Raw genomic sequence first — 17,371 nt, 5'->3', positions numbered from 1 at the left:
TTGATGCGATTCGAGTGCTTGCTTCATAATAAGCCTCAACACAGAGCTGCAGTGAAGAAAGACCTGCTACAGCCCTTGCCCAAGATCTTGGCCTAAGACAAACAGTAGGAATTACAGGCAGTGACAAATAGAGATGGCAATGGCAGCTCTCATGTTGTGTATTTAAATGCAATTTTTTTTTTTTTTTTTAAATGGACTTTTGTTCTTATTGCCCAGCCTGGAGTGCAATGCCATCATATTGGCTCACTGCAACCTCCACCTCATGGTTCAAGCGATTCTCCTGCCTCAGCCTCCTGAGGGATTACAGGCATGCAGCACCACACCTGGCTATTTTTGTATTTTCAGTAGAGACGGTTTTTCTCCACGTTGGCCAGGCTGCTCTTGAACTGCTGACCTCAGATGATCCACTCGCCTCGGCCTCCCAAAGTGCTGGGATTACAGGCGTGAGCCACTGTGCCCCGCCTTAAATACATTTCTTAAATATAATATTCAAATTCAAAATACAGTGATTTGTGCATATTCCTGTTTGTTTCCAGGGAAATAAAGTCTGTAACAGGCAGATAGCATTCTTCAAGTAAAAAATAACCCAGTGGGTCCAGCAGGGATGAAGCTGGAACCCAGCCTCAGCTCCAACTATCATAGAACACTTCTGACACTAGTCTGTAAAATTAATTCAGATGGTTTGCCAAAGCCACCAGTCTTAATGACTTCCTATAACCTCCAGTTTGATTAGGTGTATATTTCTAGTATATTGGCATGTATATTCATACTGGCATATGAATCAACTGACAGTTCTTACATGATCTGGAGATAAACTTATGTTCTTATGAGGAATTCACTTTTGCTTTGAACTTATAGTAAAATGATTATTAGTTCAGTAAATTTTGACTTCAATATTTTTTGGTCCCTTTGCAATATAAAGACTGCCTGGATTTCATTTCTTGATGAAACAATGATTTGGATGAGTCTTTTTAGTTATTCTCATGCTGTAGCAAGTAGGACTCTTAGCTTTATAACCATAAACTTTGCAAGTGGAAAAGCATTCGCTAAGTTTCTGCTAGTTTTCTTTATTCAGTAATATCTAACCCTGGTTTGACAGCATTCCACAACATTCCTAATATTTTGAAGTATGTTTTAAATATATGTAAACACACACCACAGCAAAATTATTAGAATTTTCTTTAACTCATAATAAAATGCATATATTACTTTCAGATTCAGACAAGATATTAATAAAATTAACATTGTTGGTGTTACAGAAACAAAAAGCGGCTGGAGAGTCCACTGTCCAATTTGAAGCAATTTGCATCATTCCCTAAAAAGGGGGCAGCACATGTGCTGTTTTTTTTTCTGTGTATCTCACAGGGAAGGTCTGGTTGAGATGTGTTGGTAGAAGCAAAAAGTATTCAGTTAGTGCTCAATTACCAACAGTCCCAGCCATTTTTTTCTCCCAAATCCTTGCCTTTTTGAGTTTAAGTATTTGGCTTAATTTCTGGGTTCTCTATTCTGTTCCTTTGGTCTACCTCCCTATTTTTATACCAATACCATGCTGTTTGCTAACTATAGTCTTCTAGTACAATTTGAAGTAGTGTAGTGTGGTGCCTCCAGATTTGTTCTTTCTGTGTAGTATTGCTTTGTCTATGTGGGCTTTTTTTGTTGTTGTTCCTTATGCATTTTAGGACTTTTCTAGTTGTATGAAGAATGATGATTGTATTTTGATGGAATTCCATTGAATCTGGAGACTGCTTTGGGCAGTATGGTCATTTTCACAATGTTGATTCTTCCCGTCATGAGCATGGAATGTGTTTCCCTTTGTTTGTGTCATCTATGATTTCTTTCAGCAGTGCTTTTTAGTTTTGCTCATAGAGATCTTACACATCCTTGGAATTGAACCATAGTTTTAAATGCAATTTTTAAGTTTGATAGTTAAGGAAATAGTGTTGTGCATTATTTTAAAGTAATGACTCTTTTCCAAAGTAATTAGCACCTAAATTTTTTGTAACAGTTTTATTGAGATACAACATACTTTACAATTCATCAGCTTTAACTGTGCAGTTCAATGGTTTTTAGTACAGTTACAGAATTGTGTGACAATAGCCACAATCAATTTGTGTACATTTTTATAATCCCCCAAAGAAACTTTGTATACCTTCTTTAGCTATCACTCCCCAATCTCCTCACCCCACCTCCCAGTCCTAGGCAACTACTAACCTTTCCATCTTCATAGATTTGTCCATACTGTACATTTCCTATAAATGGAATCATAGAATATGTGGTCTTTTTTGACTGGCTTCTTTCACTTAGCATAATGTTTTTAACTTTCATCCATGTTGTGGCATATATTAGTGCTTCATTGTTTTTATGACAAATAAGATGACATTGTATTGACATACTACGTTTTGTTTAGCCATCAGTTGATGGACACTAGGTTCTTTCCACCTTTAGGCTATTAAGAATGATGCAGATACAAACATTCACAGACAAGTTTATGTGTAAACACATGGTTTCAGTTCTCTTGGGCAGACACCTAGGAATGTGTTAAAATTGTTAATCAGGAGGCTATTAGGCTGAGACAGCTCTGGAATATTGGGTTCCTATGTAAGGAAACCAAACCTAATTCAATATAAACAGTAAATGAAATTAAAGCTTAACCAGTCAGAAGCCACCAACTAACCTGAAAACTTTCCACCATAACCAGTCAAATATCCTCTTTTTCTTGCGTCCACAAACACTTTATAAAAGTTTCCTCTTGCCCACCTGCACTGAACTGCTTGTGGTCTGTTACTGCTGAATTAATGAGTCACTGAATGCTTGAATAAACTCATTAAAATTTTGATGTGCCTCAGTTTATTTGGATTTATTTATTTAGATAGCTAGGTTTTCACTCAGTCACCCAAATTGGAGTGCAGTGGTACGATCTCAGCTCACTGCAACCTCGACCTCCTAGGTTCAAGCAGTCCTCTCACTTCAGCCTCCCGAGTACCTGGGACCACAGATACATGCCACCGTGCCCTGTTAATTTTTGTATTTTTGTGGAGACAGGATTTCGCCATGTCACCGAAACTGGTCTCGAACTCCGGAGCTCAAGCCATCCTCCTGCCTTAGCCTCCCAAATTGCTGGGATTAGAGGCATCAGACACTGCCCCCTGGCCTTCAGTTTAACAAGTGGAATTCCTGGGTCAAATGATAACCCTGTGTTTATCTTTTGAAGGAACTCCCAAACTGTTTTCCAAAGTAGATCCACCATGCTACATTCCCACCAGCAGCATGTGGAACTTTTGCTTCCTCCACATTCTCAGTAACACTTATTTGCTTTTTTGATGAAAGCCATCATAGTGGATGATATGGTTTGCTGTGTCCCCACCCACATCTCATCTTGAATTCCCATGTTTTGTGAGAGGAACCTAGTGGGAGGTAATTGAATCACGGAGGCAGGTCTTTCCCGTGCTGTTCTTGTGATACTTAATAAGTCTAACACAATCTGATGGTATTATAAGGGGTGGTTTCCGTGCCCAATCTCTTTGCCTGCCACCATCCACCCAAGAGGTGACCTGCTCCTCCTTGCCTTCTACCATGATTGTGAGGCCTCCCCAGCTAGGTGGAAATGTAAGTCATTAAATCTCTTTGTTTTTTAAATTGTCCAGTCTCGGATATGTCTTTATCAGCAGCATGAAAATGGACTAGTACAGTGGATGTAAAATAGTATTTCATTGTGGTTCTGATTTGCATTTCTTTGATGATTGAGTTGAACATGTTTTCACGTGTCTGTATATTTTGACAAATGTCTATTGAGATTCTTTGCCCACTTTTTAATTGGGTTGTCTTATTCTTAAGTTGTAAGAATTCTATATATTCTAGAATGTAAGTCCCTTATCAAATATATGACTTGCAAATATTTTCTTCCATTGTGTGTCTTTCTGGATAGTGTCCTCTGCAGCAGAAAGAAGTACAAGGACTTACATTTGTAAGCTTTTTATTATAAAGGACTTCAATTTATTGGTGTGCCAAACTTTACTTTCAGATCAAGCAGGACACCACAGCAGTCTTCACTAGGACCTTCCTTGGTGATTCAACAGTAACTGTTAAGTATCCACATACTACCTAGATTGATGGCCTCCATGGTGGAGAGTAATAATTCACTGGGACTTAGGAAATGAGTGCTGAGCTTTTTATTTCACTCTTTCAAATTTCATTTCATAATGTTCACATTATTGTAGCAGTACATTTGTTGACAGATATTTTCATTACATACAATTATGGACACGTTGAAATATATTTTCATAAGGACACTGCTTTAGAGATGGTGATCTAGACAACTTTCTGAGTCAACATTTTGCTCCTGATGAATTTGTGGCTAAGTCATCTTTTCTTTTTTCCCCTCAGCTACTATATTCTTTCTACTCCTAGATTAGTTTCTCACAGCAGTCTCCCACGGCCAGTCTGCAGCCTCACTGTGGCCAACCCAGTCTGAAGCTCCTGCCTTCCAGTAGCTTCAACAGGTCCCGCTCCTGCCTTGTGATGACCTCCTCAGGCCCAGCTCACCCCTCACAGCCACCTTTCCGGGCCGTGTTTGTCCCCTTTTGGCCACCTCTCCAGGCCCAGAAGCTCCTTAAGTCGGTTTCTCCAGACCCAGCTGCAGCCTCCCGAGCTCAAGCCCAGCTCCTGGCGGCCTTTGTAGACCCAAAACTTCCTCAAGCCAAGCTCTCCAGGCCCAACTCAGGCCTCATGGTGTACTCTCCAGGAGTCTCAGCTCCTGTCCTCCAGTGGAGTCTCCAGGCCCCAAAACTTCCTCCAGGCGGCTCCTTTAGGCCCAGCTTGGGCCTCCCTGCGGCCTCTGCAGACCCCCACATGGTCCTGAAGTCAGCCTCTCCGTGCCCAGCTCCGGCCTCATGGCGGCCTCTCCAGGCACACACAACACAGGGCCTTAAGTGGGTCCCTCCAGGGCCAGCTCCTGCCTCCCGTCAGCCTGTAGAGGCCCAGCCACTCTCTCCCTCATGGTGGCCCCTCCAGGACCAGCCCCTCCCCTTTGCCCTGGCTGTGTCGACAGGCCCAACTCCCGCCTCACAACGAGCAACCTCTGTTGGCTCAGCTCCTGCCCAGCTCCCGCCAGCCTTTGTAGGCCCAAACCTTTCCCCAGCCAGAGCTCTGTAGGCCCAGTTTCTGCCTCCCGGTAGCCTGCACAGACCCAGCTCTGGCTGGAGAACAGCCTCTGAGGGCGCGGCGCTTGCCTTGCAGGGGGTCTCCAGGCCCAGTGCTGGCCGCACAGCAGTTTCCTGGTGCCAGGTTCCTGCCTGCCTGCCTCCCGGCAGCCCGGACAGGCCCAGCTCTTCCCACACCATGGCCTGTGTCGGCCCAACTCATGCCTCTCGCTGCCCGCCCAGAGGTGTGGGCTCCTGCCTCACATGGGCCTATCTAGGCCAAGGTCCTCCCTCATGCTGGCCCATTGGGGCACAGCTCATGCCTCCCATGGCTTCTCCAGGCCCAGCCCTTGCCTGTGGGCCACCTCTCCAGGCCCAGCCTCTACCTGGCAGTAGGCCCTTCCAGGCCCGCTCCTTGCCTCATCGTGGCCACCTCAGGCCAAGTTTCTGCCCATCGGCTGCCTCTGCAGGCCCAGCTCCTGCCTCCCAGTGGCTTCCATAGGCCAAGCTCATGCCTCAATGGCAGCCTTTCTAGGCCCAGAATTTGCTGCTTTGCATCCTCTCCGGACCCTGCACTTCCTCTAGATGGCCTCTCCAGGCCCGGATCTTCCTCCCCGTGGCCTCTGCAGGCCCAAGTTTTCCTCAAGTAGGCCTCTCCCAACCCAGCACTCACCTCTCAGTGGCCTCTCTAGGTGCACAACTTCCTCCCCTCAGCCACTGCAGGCCCAGCTCCTCCTGCCTCCCAGTGGTCTCTTTAGGCTCAGCCCAGCTCATGCCTCTCCGTGGCCATCCCAGGCCTCCCTTTTGACTTTTGGCAGCCTCTTCAGGCTGAGAACTTGATCTCTAGTTGGCCTCAGTGGGCCTAGCCTCCTGCTTCCCAAAGACCCGTATACAGGCCCAGCCTCTGCCTCACAGCGGACTCTCCCACGGCCAGTCCGCAGCCTCACTGTGGCCACCCCAGTCCAAAGCTCCTGCCTTCTGGCAGCTTTGACAGGCCCTGCTCCTGCCTCATGATGGCCTCCTCAGGCCCAGCTCAACCCTCACAGCCACCTTTCCAGGCTGAGTTTATCCCCTTTTGGTGGCCTCTCCAGGCCCAGAAGCTCCTTAAGTTGGTTTCTCCAGACCCAGCTGTGGTCTCCCGGCATCCTCCCAGGCCCGGCTCTTACTCACGGCTGCATCTACAGGCCCAGCTCCTGCCTCATAGCAACCTCTTTGGACTCAGCTCAAGCCCAGCTCCTGGCGGCCTTTGTAGGCCCAAAACTTCCTGAAGCCAAGCTCTCCAGGCCCAGCTCAGGCCTCACGGTTGCCTCTGCAGGAGGCTCAGCTCCTGCCCTCCGACGGAGTCTCCACACCCCCAAACTTCCTCCAGACAGCTCCGCTAGGCTCAGCTTGGGCCTCCCAGTGTCCTCTGCAGGCCCCCACATCATCCTGAAGTCGGCCACTCCAGGCCCAGCTCCAGCCTCCTGGCAACTTCTCCCGGCTCAACACGGGGCCTCAAGAGGGCCCCTCCAGGGCCAGCTCCTGCCTCCTGTTGGCCTGTAGAGGCCCAGACTCTGTATCCCTCATGGCGGCCACTCCAGGCCCTGCCCTTCCCCTTCCTCCTGGCGGTGTCGAGAGGCCCGACTACCGCCTTGCAACAAGCAACCTCTGTGATCTCAGCTACTGCCCAGCTGCTGCCAGCCTTTGTAGGAACAAACCTTTCTCCAGTCAGAACTCTGTAGGCTCACCTTCTGCCTCCCGGTGGCCTGCACACACCCAGCACTGACTGGATAGTGGACTCTGCGGGCTCCACGCTTGCCTCTGAGGGGCCTTTCCAGGCCCGGCTCTTGCCTCACGGCAGCTTCCCAGGGCCAGGTTCCTGCCTGCCTGATTTCTGGCTGCCTCGACAGGCCCAGCTTCTCCCAAGCTGTGGCCTGTTTCGGCCCAACTCCTGCCTCTCACGGCCCGCCCAGTGGTGTGAGCTCCTGCCTCACGCTGGATTCTATAGTCCTAGATTCTCTTTCACACCGGCCCACTGGGGCCCAGCTCATGCCTCTCGTGGCTTCTCCAGGCCCAGCCTCTACCTGCGGGTCACCTCTTCAGGCCCAGCCTCTACCTCGTAGTCGGCCCTCTCCAGGCCCACCTCTTGCCTTGCCTTGGCCCCCTCGGGCTAAGCTCTTGCCCTTTGGCGGCCTCTGCAGGCCCAGTTCCTGCCTCCCAGTGGCCTCCCTAGGCCAATCTCATGCCTGGATGGTGGCCTTTCCAGGCCTAGCATTTGTTGCTTTGCATCCTCTCAAGGCCCTGCACTTCCTCCTGTCGGCCTCTCCGGGACCAGCTCTTCCTCCCGGCGACGTCTGCAGACCTAAGTCATCCTGAAGTCGGCTTCCCCTTGCCCAGCTCTCACCTCTCGGTGGCGTCTCCAGGTTCACAACTTCCTCCCGTCAGCCTCTCCAGGCCCAGCTCCTCCTGCCTCCCCAAGGCCTCTTTAGGCCCAGCCCAGCTTGTGCCTCTCGGCGGCCTTCCCAGGCCCTGCTTTTGACTTTTGGTGGCCTCTTCAGGCCCAGAACTTGAGCTCCAGACGGCCTCTCTGGGCCCAGCCTCCTGCCTCCTGAAGGCCCATATACAGGCCTAGCCTCTGTCTCACAGCGGACCCTCCCACATGCAGTCCTCAGCCTCAATGCAGCCTCACCAGTCCAAAGTTCCTGCCTTCCGGCAGCTTTGACAGGAGCTGCTCCTGCCTTTCATGAGCCTCCTCAAGCCCAGCTAACGTCTCACAATGGCCTTTCTGGGGCCAGTTTGTCACTTTTTGGTGGCCTCTCCAGTCCCAAAAGCTCCTCAAGTCGGCCTCTCCAGACCCGGCTGCAGCCTCCCAGCGTCCTCTCCAGGCCCAGCTCTTCCTCCCAGCATCTACAGGCCCAATTCCTGCCTCACAGCAACCTCTTTGGACTCAGTTCCTGCCCAGTTTCTGGCAGCCTATATAGGTCCAAAACTTCCTGAAGCCAAGCTCTCCAGACCCAGCTCAGGACTCACGGTGGCCTCTGCAGGATGCTCAGCTCCTGCCCTCCGTTGGAGTCTCCACGCCCCCAAACTTCCTCCAGATAGCTCCTCTAGGCCCAGCTTGGACCTCCCGGTGTCCTCTGCAGGCCCCCACATCATCCTGAAGTCGGCCTCTCCAGTCCCAGCTCCGGCCTCCTGGCAGTCTCTCTGGATGCAACACGGTCCTCAAGTGGGCCCTTCCAGGGCCAGCTCTTGACTCCTGTCGGCCTGAAGAGGCCCATTCTTGGCCTCCCTCATGGCAGCCTGTCCAGTCCCAGTCCTTCCCCTTCCTCCTGGCTGCATTGACAGGCCTGACTCCGGCCTCCAACGAGCAACCTCTGAGGGCTCAGCTCCCTCCCAGCTCCCACCAGCCTTTGTAGGCCCAAGCCTTTCTCCAGCCAGAGCTCTGTAGGCCCACATTCTGCCTCCTGGTGGAATGCACAGACCCAGCTCCAGGTGGAGAACAGCCTCTGCGGACCCCATGCTTGCCTCCCAGGGGCCTCTCCAGGCCTGGCTCTCACCTCATGGTGGCCTCCCAGGACCAAGTTCCTGCCTGCCTGCCTCCCTGCAGCCTTGACAGGCCCAGCTCCTCCTGCACCGTGGCCTGTTTCAGCCCAATTCATGACTCGCTGCCCGCCCAGAGGCATGAGCGCCTGCCTCACACTGGCCCCTCTGGGCAGACATCCTCTCTCACGCTGGACTGATGGGGCTCCGCTCATGCCTCTCATGGCCTCTCCAGGCCCAGCACCTGCCTGTGGGTGGCCTCTCCAGGCCCAGCCTCTACCTCGCAGTGTGCCCTTCCGGGCCCGCCTCTAGCCTCACCGTGGCCCACTCAGGACAAGCTCCTGCCTTTTGGCGGCCTCTGCAGGTCCAGCTTCTGCCTCCCAGTGGCCTCCATAGGCCAAGTTAATGCCTCGATGGTGGCCTTTCCAGGTCTAGCGTTTGTTGCTTTGCATCCTCTCCAGGCCATGCACTTCCTACAGTCGGCCTCTCTGGGCCCAAATCTTCCTACTGTTGGTCTCTGCAGGCCCAAGTTGTCCTTAAGTCGGCCTCTCCGGGGCCAGCTACTACCTCCCGGCCGCCTCTACAGGCGCAGGTCTTCCTCAGTTCGGTCTCCCCAGCCCAACCCTCGCCTCTTGGCTGCCTCTCCAGGTGCACCACTTCCTCCCATCAGCCTCTCCAGGCCCAGCTTCTCCTGCCTCAATGGCCTCTTTAGTCCCAGGTCAGCTCGTGCCTCTCGGTGGCCTTCCCAGGCCCCGCTTTTGACTTTTGGTGGCCTCTTCAGGCCCAGAACTAGACCTCCAGTCGGCCTCTCTGGGCACAGCCTGCTGCCTCCTGTAGGCCCGTATACAGACCCAGCCTCTGCCTCACAACAGACCCTCCGACGCCCAGGCCGCAGCCTCTCTGCAGCCTCCCCAGTCAGAGGCTCCTGCCTTCCGGCAGCTTTGACAGGCCCCACTCCTACCTCCTGATGGCATCCAAAGGCCCAGCTCACCCCTCACAACTGCCTTTCTGGACCCAGTTTGTCCCATTTTGGTGGCCTCTCAAGGCCCAGAAGCTCCTCAAGTCGACATATCCAGACCCGGCTGCAGCCTCCCAGTGTCCTCTCCAGACCCAGCTCTTCCTCCCAGCTGTGTCTACAGGCCCAACTCCTGCCTCACCGCAACCTCTTTGGACTCAGCTCCTGCCCAGCTCCTGGTGGCATTTGTAGGCCCACAACTTCCTCAAGCCCAACTCTCCAGGCCCAGCTCAGGCCTCATGTTGGCCTCTCCAGGAGGCTCAGCTGCCCTCCGACGGAGTCTCCACGCCCCCAAACTTCCTCCAAGTGGCTCCTCTAGGCCCAGGTTGGGCCTCCCGGCAGCCTCTCCAGGCACAACACGGGGCCTCAAGTGGGCCCCTCCAGGGCCAGCTCCTGCCTCCCGTCGGCCTGTAGAGGCCCATTCTCAGCCTCCCTGGTGATGGCCTCTCCAGGTCCAGCTCTTCCCCTTCCTAATGGCTGCGTTGACAGGCCCGACTCACGCCTCAAAACAAGCAACCTCTGTGGGCTCAGCTCCTGCCCAGCTCCCGCCAGTCTTTTTAGACCCAAACCTTTCTCCAGTCAAAGCTCTGTAGGCTCACCTTCTGCCTCCCAGTGGGCTGCACAGACCCAGCTCTGGCTGGAGAATAGCCTCTGAGGGCCCCGTGCTTGCCTCCCAGGGGCTCTGCAGGTCCAAGTCGTCCTCAAGTTGGCTTCCCCCGGCCCAGGTCTCACCTCTTAGTGGCCTGTGGAGGTGCACAACTTCCTCTCGTCAGGAAGAAATCTTCTAACATCTACTATAAACATAAATCTTGACGACATTATGCTAAATTTAATGAACCAGCCAAAAATAAGACAAATACTGTATGAATCTGCTTATATGGGATATCTAAAGTAGTTACACTATTAAAAAGAGAAAACAGAATAATGTTTGGAAAGGGCCAGGTGATGGGAAATGGGATTCACATGGATTGTGTATTAGTTTAACAAGATGAAAACATTCTAGGTTGGGCAGGTGGCTCATGCCTGTTATCCTAGCACTTTGGGAGGCCAAGTCAGACAGATCACATGAGGTTAGGAGTTCAATACCAGCCTAACCAACATGGGAAAATCCCATCTCTACTAAAAATACAAAATTTAGCCAGCCATGGTGACACACACCTGTAATCCCAGCTACTCAGGAGGCTGAGCCAGGAGAATTATCTGAAAAAAAAAATCAAAATAACCATCTCAATTATGCTCCATATGTAACATGGGAATACAGACAACTAAGTGTAATTAGGAAAATAATAACCCAGGAGATTGCAGAGAGCTGAGATTGTGCCACTGAACTCCAGCCTGGATGACAGAGTGAGCCTCTGTCTCAATGAAATAACATAAAAATAGAAAACTGTCTACAGATATATTGCTAACAGTGTCAGTATATGTAACATAAATTAACGACATAATTTGAAGTACTTAAGATTGTACATATTGGTGTGTATTTTTGAAAAATAAAAATAAATAAAGGTACAATAGAGTTAGGAAGCTTTTCAAAACTTACCTCCAAATCACAAAATGTTTCTCACACCAAGATAATATTCACCAATAAACACGTGTGGAAATTAAGACAATTTCCACGACTGCTCACCAACACAAGAGAAAATAACCATCTATCACCAACCAAAATAACCATTATATACAAATTATTTTAAAATGTGGGTAATATTTATACAGGCAAACAAACGTGAAGATAATTATAGTGGCAAGAGACATATGGCTGATTCATATTTAATTTTGCTGTACACTGGCTTAAAGTGTATGAAGTTGAATATTGTCATACAGAATTATAACATATGAATCAAAACTAAAACACAATTAACTAAAATGAGGTAGCCTATCCTATACCATGAGACATCAATATATAAAATTGCAAAACAAACATTTAAAAACACATTAACCTAAAAAGCCTTGAATAAATATAGTTCACTACTGAATCCTTCTAGATACCTACAATTTTCAACTATGACTGGGCATCCATAGTGAAGAACTATTTGATTTCATGAAAACTTCAACTATTAGTTTCAAGGGTTACATGTGCAGATTGTTACATGGGTGTATTGCACGATGCTGAGTTTTAGGGTAGGACTGATCACATCCCCCAAGCAATGAACGCAGTACCCAATAGGTAGTTTTTCAACCCTTGGCCCACTCCCTCCCCCCACCCAGTGGTCTCCAGTGTCTGCTGTTCCCATCTTTATGTGGCACAATCACAGCTTACTTCAGCCTTGACTTCCCAGGTTCAAGCGATCCTCCTGCCTCAGCCTCCTGAGTAGCCAGGACTACAGGCATGCATTACTACATACAGCTAATTTTTGTCTTTTTACTAGAGACAAGGTTTCGATACATTGTCCAGGTTTGCCTTGAACTCCTGGGTTCAAGTAATTCACCTGCCTCCACCTCCCAAAGTTCTGGGATTCCAGGCATGAGCCACTGCACCAGGCAGAAATTTTTTAATCTGAGGAATGTAAACTACCACTAAGTTATTAGGCCCATGCAGGCACAGAAATTAGGCAGCAGTTATGTCTCACTTCCACCCTTGAGCTATGTAATCATTTTGTGAAGCTGTTTGCATTTGTCATAATTTTCTTTATAGTAATACCAATTGTAATTGTAGGTTTTGGCAACTGGTTAATCTCTCTGATAATTGGCGCTCCGACATAGCATTTCCCCAGATAAATAATATGAGTGTCTGACCGTGCTCACCCTCTTTCCTACTATTACTTGTATCCACTATAATAAAGGCTGGCGCTGGAATCAGCAGAACAGTCTACCCCCTCCTCCTTAGCAGGAAACCTAACACATGCAGGAGCCTCTGTAGATTTAACCATCTTCTCACTCCATTTTCAGGTGTTTCTTCTATTTTAGGGGCCATTAACTTTATCACCACAATTATTAACATAAAACCTCCAGCTATGTCCCAAAGTCATACACCCCTTTTCGTCTGATCAGTCCTAATTACAGCAGTTCTCCGACCCCTTTCTCTCCCAGTCCTAGCCGCCAGCATTATAATACTGTTAAGTGACTGCAATCTTAATACTACTTTTTTTGACCCAGCTGGTGGAGGTGATCCTATCACATATTAGCACTTACTCTGATTCTTTGGTCACCCTGAAGTCTGTATCCTCATCCTGCCAGGCTTCAGAATAATTTCCCATATCGTAACATACTACTCTGGAAAAAAGCCATTTGAGCATATGGACATTGCATGAGCCATATTTGCTATTATAGGTGGCTTTGTCCACTGATCCCCCTATTTCAGGTTATACACTTAATCAAATGTATGCTAAAATTCATTTTGCCATCATATATATAGGTGTCAATTTAACTTTTATCCTGCAACATTTCCTCAGCCTATATAGTATGCCTCGAAGTTACTCTGATTATCCCTACATCATGATCTATTCCCTCATTAGGGTTAAAACCAGATGCAATCCCTGGACGCTTAAATGAATCTGTCTTAACTGCTACATGACCAGGCCTCTACTATGGACAATGCTCAGAAATTTGTGGCTCTAACCACAGTTTTACACCTATTATTCTAGAATTAGTCCCATTAAAAACTTTCAAAACTTGGTCTATATCTGCACTATAATATCACTGTAAAGCTACCCCGGGGTTAACCTTTTCTGTTAAAGACTGAGAGAAATCACACCTCTCTACAGTGAATGCCTCAACTAGATACTTCCACATGACCTATTGTTATTATATCAACAATCATAACTTTATTCTCCATTATCCAATTAAAACTATCAAAGTTCATTTACTATACACCCCTTACACCGAAAATAATTAAAACACAAAATCGTGACAGCCCTTGAGAACTAAAATGAATGAAAATCTCATTTACTGCCTCGACAATCCTTTGTTTACCCACAGCAGCACTAATAATCTTGTTTCCCACCACACTCCTTCCAACCTCCAACTATCTCATCAATAACCGATTGATTTCTACTCAACAATGACTAGTTCAACTTGTTCTAAACCAAATAATAATCACACATAATACTAAAGGATGAACCTGATTCCTTATACTAATATCCCTAATTCTCTTTATTGCCTCCATCGATCTCCTTGGGCTTCTACCCCACTCATTTACACCAACTACTCGACTATCAATAAATCTCGGTATAGCAATCCCCTTATGAGCAGGCACAATAATCACAGGCTTCCACTTTAAAACTAAAAACTCCTTAGCTCACCTCCTACTACCAGGCACACACATTCCACTTACCCCTATACTAGTAATCATCGAAACCATCAGTCTACTTACTCAGCCAATGTCATCAACTGTACGTTTAATAGCCAACATTACAGCTGGTCACTTACTTATACACTTAATTGGAGGAGCCACACTATTACCAACTATTAACCATTTCACAGCTTTGATCACCCTTATTATTCTAATTCTATTGACCACTCTCGAATTTGCTGTGGCCATCATCTAAGCTTATGCCTTTATGCTATTAGTAAGCCCTTATTTATATGACAACACATAATGACCCACCAAACACACACCTATCATTTCGTCAAACCCAGTCTTTGGCCATTAATAGGGGCTCTCCCAACTCTCCTAATAGCATCCGGCTTAGCTACATGATTTCACATTAACTCTATTACTCTTTTAACCTTAGGCCTACTAACCAATACACTGACTATATATCAGTGGTGATGTGGTATTATCCAGGAATGTACATTTCAAGGCCACCATACAACAATTGTCCTCTTTGCTGGATTCTTCTGGGCATTCTGCCATTCTAGTCTAGCCCCAACACCAGAACTAGGAAGACATTGACCCCCAGCAGGCATTTCTCCCCTCGACCCTCTGGAAACACCCCTCCTGAATACATCGGTATCAATTACTCGAGCCCATCACAACTTAACAGAAAATAATTGAAAACAATTCAAGCACTACTTACCACTATTACCTTAGGCATTTACTTCACCTTCCTACAACTCTCAGAATACTTTGTGCCTCTCTTTGCTATTTCTGATGGAATTTATGGCTCAACATTCTTTATAGCTATAGGTTTTCAAGGACTTCACAGCATTATTGGACCAACATTCCTCACTATCTGTCTCCCCTGCCAATTAAAATACCACTTTACATCTAGCCATCACTTTGGCTTTGAAGATGCCACCTGATACTGACACTTTGTAGATGCAGTATGACTATTCTTGTATATTTCTATTTACTGATGAGGATCTTACTCTTTTAGTATAAACAGTACCACTGACTTCCAATCAATTACTTTGGACAACATCTGAAAAGCAGTAATTAACCTAACACTACCCCTAGTAATCAACACCCTATTAGCCCTATCAGTGATAGTTATTACATTTTGGCTCCCACAACTTAATATTTATATTAAAAAATCCAGCCCCTATGAATGTGGATTTGACCCATTATCCTCCACCCACATTCCCTTCTCCATAAAATTTTTTCTAGTAGCCATCACATTCCTCCTATTTGACTTAGAAATTGCCCTACTACTTACTACTCTTGCCATGAGCCCTTCAAACAAGCAATCTGACACTAATAATCAGCACAGCCCTTATACTAGTTATCATTTTAGTCCTAGGGTTAACTTATGAATGAACTCAAAAAGGATTAGATTGAACTGAATTGGTAGATAGTTTAAGCCAAAATAAATGATTTTGCCTCATTAGCTTATGATACAATGTATTTACCAAATGCCCTCTATTTATATCAATACCATATTAGCATATACTGTACTACTTCTGGGGATATTAATCTATTGATCCCACCCAAAATCCCTACTATGCCTAGAAGGAATATTATTATTATTCATCATAAAACTCCTATAACTTTAAATACACTTTTTACCCTAGCATTCATAATACGCATTACCCTGCTAGTACTTGCTGCCTGCGAAGCCACAGTGGGCCTTGCTTTACTAGTTTCAATCTCCAACACCTATGGCCTAGATACGTATATAATCTAAATTTACTTCAATGCTAAAAATTATTATTCCAACAATGATACTGCTACTAATAACATGATTCTCTAAAAGCTCTAAAATCTGAATCAATATGACTATTCACAGTCTAATCATCAGCTTCATTGCCCTATTATTTTTTAATTAATTCAATGACAATCTGTTCAACTTCTCATTAACTTTCTCTTCTGATCCGCTGACATCACCCCTTCTAATATTAACAACCTGACTACTACCTCTCATAATTACAGCAAGCCAGTACCACCTCTCCAATGAGTCACCCTCATGGAGAAAGCTCCATATTGCCATACTGATTTCCCTACAATTTATTTTTATACTTCTGGCATTCACAGCCACAGAACTAATTATATTTTATATTTTCCTTGAAGGTACAATTATCTCTGCCTTAATAATTATCACCCCCTGGGGTAACAGACCAGAATACCTCAATGCAAGCTCATATTTCTTATTTGATACACTAGTGGGATCTCTTCCCCTACTTATTATACTTATTCACACTCAAAATACCTTAGGTTCACTGAACATGAAAATAATATTTAACACCCAAGAACTATTAATCTCCTGATCCAATAACCTTATATGATTAGGATGTATTATAGGTTTTATAGTAAAAATACCCCTATACGGACTTCACCTATGACTTCCTGAAGCCCACGTAGAAGCCCCCATTGCAGGCTCAATAGTACTTGCAGCGGTTCTCCTAAAACCAGGCGGCTAGGGCATAATATGGCTTAGCTTTATCCTCAACCTCCTGACAGAGTATACAGCCTACCCCTTCCTCATGTTATCTTTATGAGGGATAGTTATGATAAGCTCTATTTGTCTATGACAAACTGATCTAAAATCACTTATTGCATATTCCTCTGTAAGTCATACAACCCTTGTGATTATGGCTACCCTCATTCAAACACCCTGAAGCTTTACCGGTGCAATTACCCTCATAATTGCCCATGGACTTCCTTCGTCCTTACTGCTTTGCCTAGCAAATTCAAACTATGAGTAAATCCAGAGCTGAATCATATTACTCTCTCGAGGGCTTCAAACACTGCTCCCGCTAACAGCCTTTTGATGACTTACAGCAAATCTTACTAACCTTGCCTTACCTCCCAACCATTAATCTAATGGAATAACTCTTTGTAATGGTGGCTTCATTCTCCTGATCAAACATCACCGTTATGCTTATAGAGTTTAATATCAATCACTCCTTGGCAATGTGTGTATTCATCTCACAGAGTGAAACCTTTCTTTGTATTCTGCGGGTTGGAAACACTCTTTTTGTTGAATTTGTGCAGAGACATTTTGGTACCCATTGATGCCTATGGGAAAAAAAATGAATATACACAGATAAAAACCTAGAAAGAAGCTGTGTGTGAAACTGCTTGGAGATGTGTGGATTCATCTCACTGAATTAAACCTTTCTTTTGATTCAACAGGTTAGCAACACTCTTTTTGTAAAATCTGCAAAGGGACACTTGGGAGCCCATTGAAGCCTACGGGGAGAAAGCAAATATTTCCAGATAAAAAACAGAAAAAAGCTATCTGTGAAACTGCTTTTTGGTGTGTGATTCATCTCATAGAGGTAAATGTTTCTTTTTATTCAGCAGGGTTGGAAACACTATTTTTGTTAGAATCTACTCAGGGACATTTTGGATCCCAATGAGGCCTATGGAGAAAACAGAATA

At 46.5% G+C, this 17,371-nt stretch overlaps 1 pseudogene; it reads left to right on the top strand.

Annotated features, from left to right (window-relative positions):
- Positions 1 to 13,365: 13,365 nt before the first annotated feature.
- On the top strand, positions 13,366 to 14,744 carry LOC140709549 (ATP synthase subunit a-like; annotated as a pseudogene).
- Positions 14,745 to 17,371: the final 2,627 nt, after the last annotated feature.

This window comes from Chlorocebus sabaeus, chromosome 21 (assembly GCF_047675955.1).
Source record: "Chlorocebus sabaeus isolate Y175 chromosome 21, mChlSab1.0.hap1, whole genome shotgun sequence".
Lineage (NCBI taxonomy): Eukaryota > Metazoa > Chordata > Mammalia > Primates > Cercopithecidae > Chlorocebus > Chlorocebus sabaeus.
Note: the sequence above shows the minus strand (reverse complement) of the source record. Positions and strands in the feature narration are given on the sequence as shown.